We start from the raw sequence: 15,401 nt of genomic DNA, 5'->3' as shown, positions 1-15,401 counted from the left end.
GATATGTGGAGTAATAGTAGTAGATGCAGGTAGGAGTCGGTCTACTTAACACAGACATGATGCCTATATTGCATAATCATTGCCTTGGATATCATCATAACTTTGCGCTTTTCTATCAATTGCTCGACCGTAATTTGTTCACCCACCATATTATTTTCCTTCAAGAGAGAAGCCTCTAGTGAAACCTATGGCCCCTGGTCTATTTTCCATCATACTAGTTTCCGATCTACTATTTTGTAATCTTTTATTTTCAGATCTATAAACCAAAAAACCCAAAAATATTTTATCTTTTGTTTAGTATTATCTATCTCTATCAGATCTCACATTTGCAAGTGACCGTGAAGGGATTGACAATCCCTTTATCGCATTGGGTGCAAGTGTTTGATTATTTGTGCAAGTGCATCTATTGGGGACTTGCGCGTTTCTCCTACTGGATTGATACCCTTGTTTTTAACTGAGGTAAATACTTATCTCTACTGTGCTACGTCACCCTTTCCTCTTCAAGGAAAAAACAACGCAAGCTCAACAAGTAGCAGCGGTGTCGAAGCCAAAGCTTGTGGAACGCCACCAAAATCTCACGTATACTTCCCAAGTATCCCCAATGAATGAGCCTCGAATCACTCGAGGTTGGTTTTGAAGGCGACCACCACACCTTACAGACGTCTCTAGAGCACATCACAATCAAGGAAGCTTCCGGATGTGCCTCTAATCATCTAGGAGCCCAAGCTAAAAAAATAACAAGTTAGTGAAGATGAACGAGTCGGTGGAGCATAAGTTGGTTTGGTAAGAATGTAGATCGGGTGAATCTCCTCCAATGCCCAAAGTGTCAGAGTGTATGGGTGGAGGCGGCGGAGATCTCGAGCTTTTAGGGTTTGGCAAAGGTGGGGAAAAGCTTGAGAAAGATTAGGTCCAGAGGTGGAAGAAGGGGGTACAAATACCCCCAAGAAGCAAAGTACGCACGCACACGCCTCAAAAACACAGGTACTTAGACACATCGAGGATTAGTCGAGCCTCTGATTCCTGCTCTGCACCCTTCTTCTCCATCTCCGACGAGATGAGCTCCGCCTTGGTCCAAGTTCAATTCCTTGTATCCGGTAGGCAATTTATCAACTTATTCTAGCCCAGCCTTCCTCTCCACCACGTTGACCACCTCTATTGTCCAATTTCAGGAAAGAATGACCACAAGCTATCACGCGCATACTGCCGATCGGCTCTATATCGCCCCCTCCCAGAGCTCTGTGCGGGGAAGAACAGAGGGCGTGCAAATGAGCCGACACCGGGTTTCAGGGTTTTTTCTACATATGCACTCATCACCGGCTAACCTGGTGGGTCCCGTGGGTCGATGTGGCAACGAACCAAGCGACATGTCGGTTAGTCAACGCTGACCAATCGAGCTTCTCTCCAAGTTCCAAACTTGTAATTATGCATTGAGAAAGAGAATTAGCAACTACATAATTAATGAAAATTCCAAACTTGTTTATGATTTTCAATATTTCTTCGGGAAATTTTGAAGTTTCGAAAATGTTTGAGATTTTCAAAATTTGTTTGGAGATTTCAGAATTTGTTCAGGATTTTTAAAAATGTTTGAAAATTTCAAACTTTCTTTTAAAATTTGAAAACATGTTTGCAGTGTCAAAACAATATTCGCGTTTTAATAAAAAACCGACTAAAATAGAAAAATAGTGTTATGTCCATGGCTCACGCTCATGTATTGCGTGAAGATTGAAAAAGTTTGAGAACATCAAAAGTATGAAACAATTGCTTGGCTTGTCACCAGGGTTGTGCATGATTTAAATACTTCGTGTGATGAAGATAGAGCATAGCTACACTATATGATTTTGTAGAGATAACTTTCTTTGGCCATGTTATTTTGAGAAGACATGATTGCTTTGTTAGTATGCTTGAAGTATTATTATTTTTATGTCAATATTAAATTTTTATCTTGAATCTTTCGGATCTGAACATTCATGCCACAATAAAGGAAATTACATTGAAAATTATTCTAGGTAGCATTCCACATCAAAAATTCTATTTTTATCATTTACCTACTCGAGGACGAACAGGAATTAAGCTAGGGGATGCTTCATACGTCTCCAACGTATCTATAATTTTTTATTGTTCCATGCTATTATATTATCTGTTTTGGATGTTTAATGGGCTTTACTAAGCACTTTTATATTATTTTTGGGACTAACCTATTAACCAAAGGCCTAGTGCAAATTGCTGTTTTTTTGCCTATTTCCGTGTTTCGTAGAAAAGGAATATCAAACGGAATCCAAACGGAATGAAACCTTCGGGAGAGTTATTTTTGGAACAAACGTGATCCAGGGGACTTGGAGTGGACGTCAAGAAAGAAGTGAGGAGGCCACGAGGCAGGGAGGCGCGCCCCCACCCTCGTGGGCCCCTTGCAGCTCCACCGACCTACTTCTTACTCCTATATATATCCATATACCCCGTAAACATCCAGGAGCACCACGAAACCCTATTTCCACCGCCGCAACCTTCTGACCTGTGAGATCCCATCTTGGGGCCTTTCCGGGCGCTCCGCCGGAGGGGGAATCCATCATGGAGGGCTTCTACATCAACACCATAGCCTCTCCGATGATGTGTGAGTAGTTTACCATAGACCTTCGGGTCCATAGTTATTAGCTATATGGTTTCTTCTCTCTCTTTGGATCTCAATACAAAGTTCTCCTCGACCTTCTTGGAGATCTATTCGATGTAATTCTTTTTGCGGTGTGTTTGTTGAGATCCGATGAATTGTGGGTTTATGATCAAGATTATCTATGAACAATATTTGAATCTCCTTTAAATTCTTTTATGTATGATTTGTTATCTTTGCAAGTCTCTTCGAATTATCAGTTTGGTTTGGCCTACTAGATTGATCTTTCTTGCAATGGGAGAAGTGCTTAGCTTTGGGTTCAATCTTGCGTTGCTCAATCCCAGTGACAGCAGGGGAAACGACACGTATTGTATTGTTGCCATTGAGGATAAAAAGATGGGGTTTATATCATATTGCTTGAGTTTATCCCTCTACATCATGTCATCTTGCCTAATGCGTTACTCTGTTCTTATGAACTTAATACTCTAGATGCATGCTGGATAGCGGTCGATGTGTGGAGTAATAGTAGTAGATGCAGGATCATTTCGGTCTACTTGTCGCGGACATGATACCTATATACATGATCATGCCTAGATATTCTCATAATTATGCACTTTTCTATCAATTGCTCGACAGTAATTTGTTCACCCACCGTATTACTTATGCTATCTTGAGAGAAGCCACTAGTGAAACCTATGGCCCCTGGGTCTATTCTCCATCATATAAGTTTCCAATCTATTTTACTTTGCAATTTTTACTTTCAATCTTTATCATAAAAAATACCAAAAATATTTATCTTATTATCTCTATCAGATCTCACTTTTGCAAGTGGCCGTGAAGCGATTGACAACCCCTTTATCGCGTTGGTTGCAAGGTTCTTATTTGTTTGTGTAGGTACGAGGCGACTTGCGTGTAGTCTCCTACTGGATTGATACCTTGGTTCTCAAAAACTGAGGGAAATACTTACGCTACTTTGGTGCATCCCCCTTTCCTCTTCAAGGGAAAAACCAACGTAGTGCTCAAGAGGTAGCACTAAGCAGCGAGTATAAGTGGAGACTGTTCAAGATTCAGCGGTACGAAAATGAATCATCCTCACGTGCAAGACTGGCTTGTTGGTCTTGATGACTCGGATGGAATCAATAGATTATTTACCATCCTAATTTGATGGACGGTGTTGATTAGACAGTTAGAGTGCTTGTCTGTGTATGGATAGATGAATAATTAGAGGATGAGATGAATTTGATTTATAGTGGATTAGGTTCTAAGTCCAACATTCTGTGATGGCTCCAAGTTCAAACAATTAAATTAAATGGTTACACAATTACTCCTTTATTCCCATAAATGAATTAATCTATCATTAATTTGCTAATCAAATATCTTTCATTACTCTTATGGATTGATTGTCTATCCTCCTGAATGTGAGTGTGCCTCTTTTAAGTAATTGATTGAAGATAAGCCAATGTCAGTGTGCAACTCTTTCGAGTTATTTTTGAGTTATCCCATCATGAATAAGGTTCTTTTGAGTTATGGATTGATTGATAAATCATTTTGTTTTTGATGCAATGTGTGCCTCTTTTAAAAGGTACACGACTGGTTGTGTGTCTCCCAAATGCTATATTAACAATAGTCTCTCCGCAGGGCGGAGACAACGTTCAACGAGGCAGGCAAGACTTCTATGAGCTCATCTAAAGGCCAAGTGACCCCACTACAATGTACCCATGTGCATGATTGAGATAAAGTCACACATAGCTCACCACAAGTACGTGCACGAGCGCAAAAAGAAACAGAGTTGGAAGATTTAGAAAAATACAAACAACCACTCTTACAAAAATCGCAAATGTAAGTTTATGTTTGCGTGCAGAAACAAAGTCTTTTTTACCTATATTGATACTGGTACAAAAAATTGTATAAAACCATGAATGCTTTATAAGGAATCTTTTTTCATACTGAACTTCTATACATATTTAAACTAAGTGTATGATATTACAATTTTAATTAGTATAATTTCCCTCCGTACCAAAATGTAAGTTTTTTGTTTTGCATAGGTCCTAAAAAGTGGCATGCATTATTTTATGGAGGGAGTATTATTTATCCACATAACAATGTTTCCAAATAATAGTTAACATATTCATTGTTATATAGTTGTAATGTATATCATTTAAAAAAAAAGTAATTCTGCAAAATTTAAATTGTATGATGTAACAAACAATATTTTTCTTATTGAAATCAACTGTTCAAATTAATTTTCTAATAATGCATAAAGTATATATTGTATACACATATATTTGCATATCTATGCGTGTGTTCATATATCTATTAATATTGTTGAATGTCTTGGTAGATATTCCTAAATCATATACACACTAAACAAATTAATATAGTGGTTTCCAGTGTATATTAAGTAACCATATTCATAGAAACTCTAGGGCATAGCAAATGTACCTTGCAACACTAGTAGAAAATAGGGCATCAGTCCTCGTTCCAGAGGGCTAAAGGAGCCCCACGTGGCCGCTGTGGGCGCCCAGGTAGGAGGACCTTTAGTCCCGGTTGGTAACACCAACCGGGACTAAAAGGCAGCCATGCGTCAGTACCTGCTAGGCGCTGGGGTTTTTGTTTTTTTAAGGAGGGGTTTAGGGTTTTGGAGGGTTTACGGGTTCTATTTTGTGTTTCACCTTTTCTTTTTGTGTTTACCATTCAATTCTTTTATATTTAGGGCTATCATTTTTATTTTATATATGTTTTTCACTCAACTCGACGCTAGCTACTTCATATAGCAACGAAGGAACCACTACACAACATCATCATGAACATATATAGAGAGAAGTGGCCTCTCTCTCTCCGTGCTTGGTCGAGCAACAAGTTTTTGTATATCTATTCGACGCTATAGTACACGAGAATGCATATATACAATATAACATCTTTTACGATCCCTAACATCTACCAAAATCGCATTGCAGTTCCCGATGGTATTCTCCGTCTGTAGGTATGACGTGCTCAACAAAGAATCCCGCCAATTCCTTGTTTACGTACTTCAAATTGTTGTGAAGATCTTCCCCGCTCAGAGGTCGAGTGGCGAATAAACTCGCAAACGTAGTATCCACATATATTATTCCCGAGTGCCAGCTGTCGGTGTCAAAACTGGCAGATCTTGGGTAGGGGGTCCCAAGATGTGTGTCTTAGGATCGATGGGTAACAGGAGACGAGGGACACAGTGCTTTTACCCAGCTTTGGGCTCTCTCGAAGAGATAATACCCTACATGCTGCTTTTGATTGTATTTGATGTATATGATTACAGAGTTGATCTACCTCGAGATCATATGTTGTGGTCTAAACCCTAGAGGTATGATGAGTAATGTCATAATGATCTATCGACAAGCCTGTCCTTGGCTTATGTAATGTACCAGATGTTGGGGAACGCAGTAATTTCAAAAAAAATCCTACGCACACGCAAGATCTATGTTGTGCATAGCAACGAGTGGGAGAGTGTTGTCCACGTGCCCTCGTAGACTGTAAGCGGAAGCGTTATGACAACGCGGTTGATGTAGTCGTACGTCATCACGATCCGACCGGTCCTAGTACCGAAAGTACGGCACCTCCGCGATCTGCACAAGTTCAGCTCGGTGATGTCCCACGAACTCTTGATCCAGCTGAGTGTGAAGGGAGAGCGTCATCAGCATGACGACGTGATGACGGTGATGATGAAGCTACCGGTGCAGGGCTTCGCCTAAGCACTGCAACGATATGATCGAGGTGGATTATGGTGGAGGGGGCACCGCACATGCCAAAGACAATGTTTGTTGTTGTGTTCTAGGGTGCCTGATACGTCTCCAACGTATCTATAATTTTTGATTGCTCCATGCTACTTTATCTACTGTTTTAGGCAATATTGGGCTTTATTATCCACTTTTATATTACTTTTGGGACTAGCCTATTAACCGGAGGCCCAGCCCAGATTTGCTGTTTTATGCCTATTTCAGTGTTTCGAGGAAAAGGAATATCAAACGGAGTCAAAACGGAACGAAATCAACTGGAGAAGTTATTTTTGGAAGGAAACCCACCTGATGGACTTGGACCCCACATCAGAAGATACGGGAGGTGCTCACGAGGGTGGGGGGCGCGCCCTCCCTAAAGGAAATATGCCCTAGAGGCAATAATAAAGTTATTATTTATTTCCTTATATCATGATAAATGTTTATTATTCATGATAGAATTGTATTAACCGGAAACATAATACATGTGTGAATACATAGACAAACAGAGTGTCACTAGTATGCCTCTACTTGACTAGCTCGTTAATCAAAGATGGTTATGTTTCCTAACCATGGACAAAGAGTTGTTATTTGATTAACAGGATCACATCATTAGGTGAATGATCTGATTGACATGACCCATTCCATTAGCTTAGCACCCGATCGTTTAGTATGTTGCTATTGCTTTCTTCATGACTTATACATGTTCCTATGACTATGAGATTATGCAACTCCCGTTTACCGGAGGAACACTTTGTGTGCTACCAAACGTCACAACGTAACTGGGTGATTATAAAGGTGCTCTACAGGTGTCTCCAAAGGTACATGTTGGGTTGGCGTATTTCGAGATTAGGATTTATCACTCCGATTGTCGGAGAGGTATCTCTGGGCCCTCTCGGTAATGCACATCACATAAGCCTTGCAAGCATTACAACTAATGAGTTAGTTGCGAGATGATGTATTACGGAACGAGTAAAGAGACTTGCCGGTAAAGAGATTGAACTAGGTATTGAAATACCGACGATCGAATCTCGGGCAAGTAACATACCGATGACAAAGGGAACAACGTATGTTGTTATGCGGTCTGACCGATAAAAGATCTTCGTAGAATATGTAGGAGCCAATATGAGCATCCAGGTTCCGCTATTGGTTATTGACCGGTGATGTGTCTCGGTCATGTCTACATTGTTCTCGAACCCGTAGGGTCCGCACGCTTAAGGTTTCGATGACAGTTATATTATGAGTTTATGCATTTTGATGTACCGAAGTTTGTTCGGAGTCCCGAATGTGATCACGGACATGACGAGGAGTCTCGAAATGGTCGAGACATAAAGATTGATATATTGGAAGCCTATATTTGGATATCGGAAGTGTTCCGGGTGAAATCGGGATTTTACCGGAGTACCGGGAGGTTACCGGAACCCCCCGGGAGGTATATGGGCCTTAGTGGGCCTTAGTGGAAGAGAGGAGAGGTGGCCAGGGCTGGGCCGCGCGCCCCTCCCCCCTAGTCCGAATAGGACAAGGAGAGGGGGGCGGCGCCCCCCCTTCCTTCTCTCTCTCCTCTTTCCCCCCTCCCGAATCCTATTCCAACTAGGAAAGGGGGGGAATCCTACTCCCGGTGGGAGTAGGACTCCTCCTGGCGCTCCCTCCTCTAGGCCGGCCGCACCCCCCCTTTGAATCTTTATATACGGAGGCAGGGGCACCCCTAGACACAAGTTGATCCACGTGATCATATTCTTAACCGTGTGCGGTGCCCCCTTCCACCATAGTCCTCGATAATATTGTAGCGGTGCTTAGGCGAAGCCCTGCGACAGTAGTTCATCAAGATCGTCACCACGCCGTCGTGCTGACGGAACTCTTCCCCGACACTTTGCTGGATCGGAGTCCGGGGATCGTCATCGAGCTGAACGTGTGCTAGAACTCGGAGGTGCCATAGTTTCGGTGCTTGATCGGTCGTGCCGTGAAGACGTACGACTACATCAACCGCGTTGTGCTAACGCTTCCGCTCTCGTCTACAAGGGTACCTAGATCACACACTCCCCTCTCGTTGCTATGCATCACCAAGATCTTGCGTGTGCGTAGATTTTTTTTTGAAATTACTACGTTCCCCAACAGTGGTATCAGAGCCAGATTTTATGTGTTGATGTTATATGCACGAGTAGAACATAAGTGAGTTGTGGGTGATATAAGTCATACTGCTTACCAGCATGTCATACTTTGGTTCGGCGGTATTGTTGGACGAAGCGGCCCGGACCGACATTACGCGTACGCTTACGTGAGACCGGTTCTCCCGACGTGCTTTGCACATAGGTGGCTAGCGGGTGACAGTTTCTCCAACTTTAGTTGAACCGAGTGTGGCTACGCCCGGTCCTTGCGAAGGTTAAAACAACACCTACTTGACAAACTATCATTGTGGTTTTGATGCCTAGGTAAGATTGGTTCTTGCTTAAGCCCGTAGCAGCCACGTAAAACTTGCAACAACAAAGTAGAGGACGTCTAACTTGTTTTTGCAGGGCATGTTGTGATGTGATATGGTCAAGACATGATGCTAAATTTTATTGTATGAGATGATCATGTTTTGTAACCGAGTTATCGGCAACTGGCAGGAGCCATATGGTTGTCGCTTTATTGTATGCAATGCAATCGCGCTGTAATGCTTTACTTTATCACTAAACGGTAGCGATAGTCGTGGAAGCATAAGATTAGCGAGACGACAACGATGCTACGATGGAGATCAAGGTGTCGCGCCGGTGACGATGGTGATCACGACGGTGCTTCGAAGATGGAGATCACAAGCACAAGATGATGATGGCCATATCATATCACTTATATTGATTGCATGTGATGTTTATCTTTTATGCATCTTATCTTGCTTTGATTGACGGTAGCATTATAAGATGATCTCTCACTAATTATCAAGAAGTGTTCACCCTGAGTATGCACCGTTGCGAAAGTTCTTCGTGCTGAGACACCACGTGATGATCGGGTGTGATAGGCTTTACGTTCAAATACAACGGGTGCAAAACAGTTGCACACGCGGAATACTCAGGTTATACTTGACGAGCCAAGCATATACAGATATGGCCTCGGAACACGGAGACCGAAAGGCCGAGCGTGAATCATATAGTAGATATGATCAACATAGTGATGTTCACCAATGAAACTACTCCATCTCACGTGATGGTCGGACATGGTTTAGTTGATTTGGATCACGTAATCACTTAGAGGATTAGAGGGATGTCTATCTAAGTGGGAGTTCTTTAAATAATATGATTAATTGAACCTAAATTTATCATGAACTTAGTACCTGATAGTATCTTGCTTGTTTATGTATGATTGTAGATAGATGGCCCGTGCTGTTGTTCCGTTGAATTTTAATGCGTTCCTTGAGAAAGCAAAGTTGAAAGATGATGATAGCAATTACACGGACTGGGTCCGTAACTTGAGGATTATCCTCACTGCTGCACAGAAGAATTACGTCCTGGAAGCACCGCTGGGTGCCAGGCCTGCTGCTGGAGCAACACCAGATGTTATGAACGACTGGCGGAGCAAAGCTGATGATTACTCGATAGTTCAGTGTGCCATGCTTTACGGCTTAGAATCGGGACTTCAACGACGTTTTGAACGTCATGGAGCATATGAGATGTTCCAGGAGTTGAAGTTAATATTTCAAGAAAATGCCCGGATTGAGAGATATGAAGTCTCCAATAAGTTCTATAGCTGCAAGATGGAGGAGAACAGTTCTGTCAGTGAGCATATACTCAAAATGTCTGGGTATAATAATCACTTGATTCAAATGGGAGTTAATCTTTCAGATGATTGCGTCTTTGACAGAATTCTCCAATCACTGCCACCAAGCTACAAGAGCTTCGTGATGAACTATAATATGCAAGGGATGAATAAGACTATTCCCGAGCTCTTCGCAATGCTGAAAGCTGCGGAGGTAGAAATCAAGAAGGAGCATCAAGTGTTGATGGTCAACAAGACCACTAGTTTCAAGAAAAAAGGGCAAAGGGAAGAAGAAGGGGAACTTCAAGAAGAACAGCAAGCAAGTTGCTGCTCAAGAGAAGAAACCCAAGTCTGGACCTAAGCTTGAAACTGAGTGCTTCTACTGCAAGCAGACTGGTCACTGGAAGCGCAACTGCCCCAAGTATTTGGCGGATAAGAAGGATGGCAAGGTGAACAAAGGTATATGTGATGTACATGTTATTGATGTGTACCTTACTAATGCTCGCAGTAGCACCTGGGTATTTGATACTGGTTCTGTTGCTAATATTTCCAACTCGAAACAGGGACTACGGATTAAGCGAAGATTGGCTAAGGACGAGATGACGATGCGCATGGGAAATGGTTCCAAAGTCGATGTGATCGCGGTCGGCACGCTACCTCTACATCTACCACCGGGATTAGTATTAGACCTAAATAATTGTTATTTGGTGCCAGCGTTGAGCATGAATATTATATCTGGATCTTGTTTGATGCGAGACGGTTATTCATTTAAATCAGAGAATAATGGTTGTTCTATTTACATGAGTAATATCTTTTATGGTCGCGCACCCTTGAAGAGTGGTCTATTCTTATTAAATCTCGATAGTAGTGACACACATATTCATAGTGTTGAAGCCAAAAGATGCAGAGTTGATAATGATAGTGCAACTTATTTGTGGCACTGCCGTTTGGGTCATATCGGTATAAAGCGCATGAAGAAACTCCATACTGATGGACTTTTGGAACCACTTGATTATGAATCACTTGGTACTTGCGAACCGTGCCTCATGGGTAAGATGACAAAAACACCGTTCTCCGGTACTATGGAGAGAGCAACAGATTTGTTGGAAATCATACATACAGATGTATGTGGTCCGATGAATGTTGAGGCTCGTGGCGGATATCGTTATTTTCTCACCTTCACAGATGATTTAAGCAGATATGGGTATATCTACTTAATGAAACACAAGTCTGAAACATTTGAAAAGTTCAAAGAATTTCAGAGTGAAGTGGAAAATCATTGTAACAAGAAAATAAAGTTTCTACGATCTGATCGTGGAGGAGAATATTTGAGTTATGAGTTTGGTGTACATTTGAAACAATGCGGAATAGTTTCGCAACTCACGCCACTCGGAACACCACAGCGTAATGGTGTGTCCGAACGTCGTAATCGTACTTTACTAGATATGGTGCCATCTATGATGACTCTTACTGATTTACCGCTATCGTTTTGGGGATACGCTCTAGAGACGGCCGCATTCACGTTAAATAGGGCACCATCAAAATCCGTTGAGACGACGCCTTATGAACTGTGGTTTGGCAAGAAACCAAAGTTGTCGTTTCTGAAAGTTTGGGGCTGCGATGCTTATGTGAAAAAGCTTCAACCTAATAAGCTCGAACCCAAATCGGAGAAATGTGTCTTCATAGGATATCCAAAGGAAACTATTGGATACACCTTCTATCACAGATCCGAAGGCAAGACTTTTGTTGCTAAATTCGGAAACTTTCTGGAGAAGGAGTTTCTCTCGAAAGAAGTGAGTGGGAGGAAAGTAGAACTTGACGAGGTAATTGTACCTGCTCCCTTATTGGAAAGTAGTACATCACAGAAACCTGTTTCTGTGACACCTACACCAATTAGTGAGGAAGCTAATGATAATGATCATGAAACTTCAGAACAAGATACTACTGAACCTCGTAGATCAACCAGAGTAAGATCCACGCCAGAGTGGTACGGTAATCCTGTTCTGGAAGTCATGCTACTAGATCATGATGAACCTACGAACTATGAAGAAGCGATGGTGAGCCCAGATTCCGCAAAATGGCTTGAAGCCATGAAATCTGAGATGGGATCCATGTATGAGAACAAAGTATGGACTTTGGTTGACTTTCCCAATGATCGGCAAGCAATTGAGAATAAATGGATCTTCAAGAAGAAGACTGACGCTGACGGTAATATTACTGTCTACAAAGCTCGACTTGTCGAAAAAGGTTTTCGACAAGTTCAAGGGGTTGACTACGATGAGACCTTCTCACCCATAGCGATGCTTAAGTCTGTCCGAATCATGTTAGCAATTGCCGCATTTTATGATTATGAAATTTGGCAGATGGATGTCAAAACTGCATTCCTGAATGGATTTCTGGAAGAAGAGTTGTATATGATGCAACCAGAAGGTTTTGTCGATCCAAAGGGAGCTAACAAAGTGTGCAAACTCCAGCGATCCATTTATGGGCTGGTGCAAGCCTCTCGGAGTTGGAATAAACGCTTTGATAGTGTGATCAAAGCATTTGGTTTTATACAGACTTTTGGAGAAGCCTGTATTTACAAGAAAGTGAGTGGGAGCTCTGTAGCATTTCTGATATTATATGTGGATGACATATTACTAATTGGAAATGATATAGAATTTCTGGATAGCATAAAGGGATACTTGAATAAGAGTTTTTCAATGAAAGACCTCGGTGAAGCTGCTTACATATTAGGCATTAAGATCTATAGAGATAGATCAAGACGCTTAATTGGACTTTCATAAAGCACATACCTTGACAAAGTTTTGAAGAAATTCGAAATGGATCAAGCAAAGAAAGGGTTCTTGCTTGTGTTACAAGGTGTGAAATTGAGTAAGACTCAATCCCTGACCAATGCAGAAGATAGGGAGAAAATGAAAGATGTTCCCTATGCTTCAGCCATAGGCTCTATCATGTATGCAATGCTGTGTACCAGACCTGATGTGTGCCTTGCTATAAGTCTAGCAGGGAGGTACCAAAGTAATCCAGGAGTGGATCACTGGACAGCGGTCAAGAACATCCTGAAATACCTAAAAAGGACTAAGGATATGTTTCTCGTTTATGGAGGTGACAAAGAGCTCATTGTAAATGGTTACGTTGATGTGAGCTTTGACACTGATCCGGACGATTCTAAATCGCAAACCGGATACGTGTTTACATTAAACGGTGGAGCTGTTAGTTGGTGCAGTTCTAAACAAAGCGTCATGGCGGGATCTACATGTGAAGCGGAATACATAGCTGCTTCGGAAGCAGCAAATGAAGGAGTCTGGATGAAGGAGTTCATATCCGATCTAGGTGTCATACCTAGTGCATCGGGTCCAATGAAAATCTTTTGTGACAATACTAGTGCAATTGCCTTGGCAAAGGAATCCAGATTTCACAAGAGAACCAAGCACATCAAGAGACGCTTCAATTCCATCCGGGATCTAGTCCAGGTGGGAGACATAGAGATTTGCAAGATACATACGGATCTGAATGTAGCAGACCCGTTGACTAAGCCTCTTCCACGAGCAAAACATGATCAACACCAAGGCTCCATGGGTGTTAGAATCATTACTGTGTAATCTAGATTACTGACTCTAGTGCAAGTGGGAGACTGAAGGAAATATGCCCTAGAGGCAATAATAAAGTTATTATTTATTTCCTTATATCATGATAAATGTTTATTATTCATGATAGAATTGTTTTAACCGGAAACATAATACATGTGTGAATACATAGACAAACAGAGTGTCACTAGTATGCCTCTACTTGACTAGCTCGTTAATCAAAGATGGTTATGTTTCCTAACCATGGACAAAGAGTTGTTATTTGATTAACAGGATCACATCATTAGGTGAATGATATGATTGACATGACCCATTCCATTAGCTTAGCACCCGATCGTTTAGTATGTTGCTATTGCTTTCTTCATGACTTATACATGTTCCTATGACTATGAGATTATGCAACTCCCGTTTACCGGAGGAACACTTTGTGTGCTACCAAACGTCACAACGTAACTGGGTGATTATAAAGGTGCTCTACAGGTGTCTCCAAAGGTACATGTTGGGTTGGCGTATTTCGAGATTAGGATTTGTCACTCCGATTGTCGGAGAGGTATCTCTGGGCCCTCTCGGTAATGCACATCACATAAGCCTTGCAAGCATTACAACTAATGAGTTAGTTGCGAGATGATGTATTACGGAACGAGTAAAGAGACTTGCCGGTAAAGAGATTGAACTAGGTATTGAAATACCGACGATCGAATCTCGGGAAAGTAACATACTGATGACAAAGGGAACAACGTATGTTGTTATGCGGTCTGACCGATAAAAGATCTTCGTAGAATATGTAGGAGCCAATATGAGCATCCAGGTTCCGCTATTGGTTATTGACCGGAGATGTGTCTCGGTCATGTCTACATTGTTCTCGAACCCGTAGGGTCCGCACGCTTAAGGTTTCGATGACAGTTATATTATGAGTTTATGCATTTTGATGTACCGAAGTTTGTTCGGAGTCCCAGATGTGATCATGGACATGACGAGGAGTCTCAAAATGGTCGAGACATAAAGATTGATATATTGGAAGCCTATATTTGGATATCGGAAGTGTTCCGGGTGAAATCGGGATTTTACCGGAGTACCGGGAGGTTACCGGAACCCCCCGGGAGGTATATGGGCCTTAGTGGGCCTTAGTGGAAGAGAGGAGAGGTGGCCAGGGCTGGGCCGCGCGCCCCTCCCCCCTAGTCCGAATAGGACAAGGAGAGGGGGGCGGCCCCCCCCCTTCCTTCTCTCTCTCCTCTTTCCCCCCTCCCGAATCCTATTCCAACTTCCATTAGCTTAGCACCCGATCGTTTAGTATGTTGCTATTGCTTTCTTCATGACTTATACATGTTCCTATGACTATGAGATTATGCAACTCCCGTTTACCGGAGGAACACTTTGTGTGCTACCAAATGTCACAACGTAACTGGGTGATTATAAAGGTGCTCTACAGGTGTCTCCAAAGGTACATGTTGGGTTGGCGTATTTCGATATTAGGATTTGTCACTCCGATTGTCGGAGAGGTATCTCTGGGCCCTCTCGGTAATGCACATCACATAAGCCTTGCAAGCATTACAACTAATGAGTTAGTTGCGAGATGATGTATTACGGAACGAGTAAAGAGACTTGCCGGTAAAGAGATTGAACTAGGTATTGAAATACCGACGATCGAATCTCGGGCAAGTAACATACCGATGACAAAGGGAACAACGTATGTTGTTATGCGGTCTGACCGATAAAAGATCTTCGTAGAAT

Source organism: Triticum urartu, chromosome 5A (genome assembly GCF_056163025.1).
Source record: "Triticum urartu cultivar PI428250 chromosome 5A, HENAU_Tu73, whole genome shotgun sequence".
Lineage (NCBI taxonomy): Eukaryota > Viridiplantae > Streptophyta > Magnoliopsida > Poales > Poaceae > Triticum > Triticum urartu.
Note: the sequence above shows the minus strand (reverse complement) of the source record.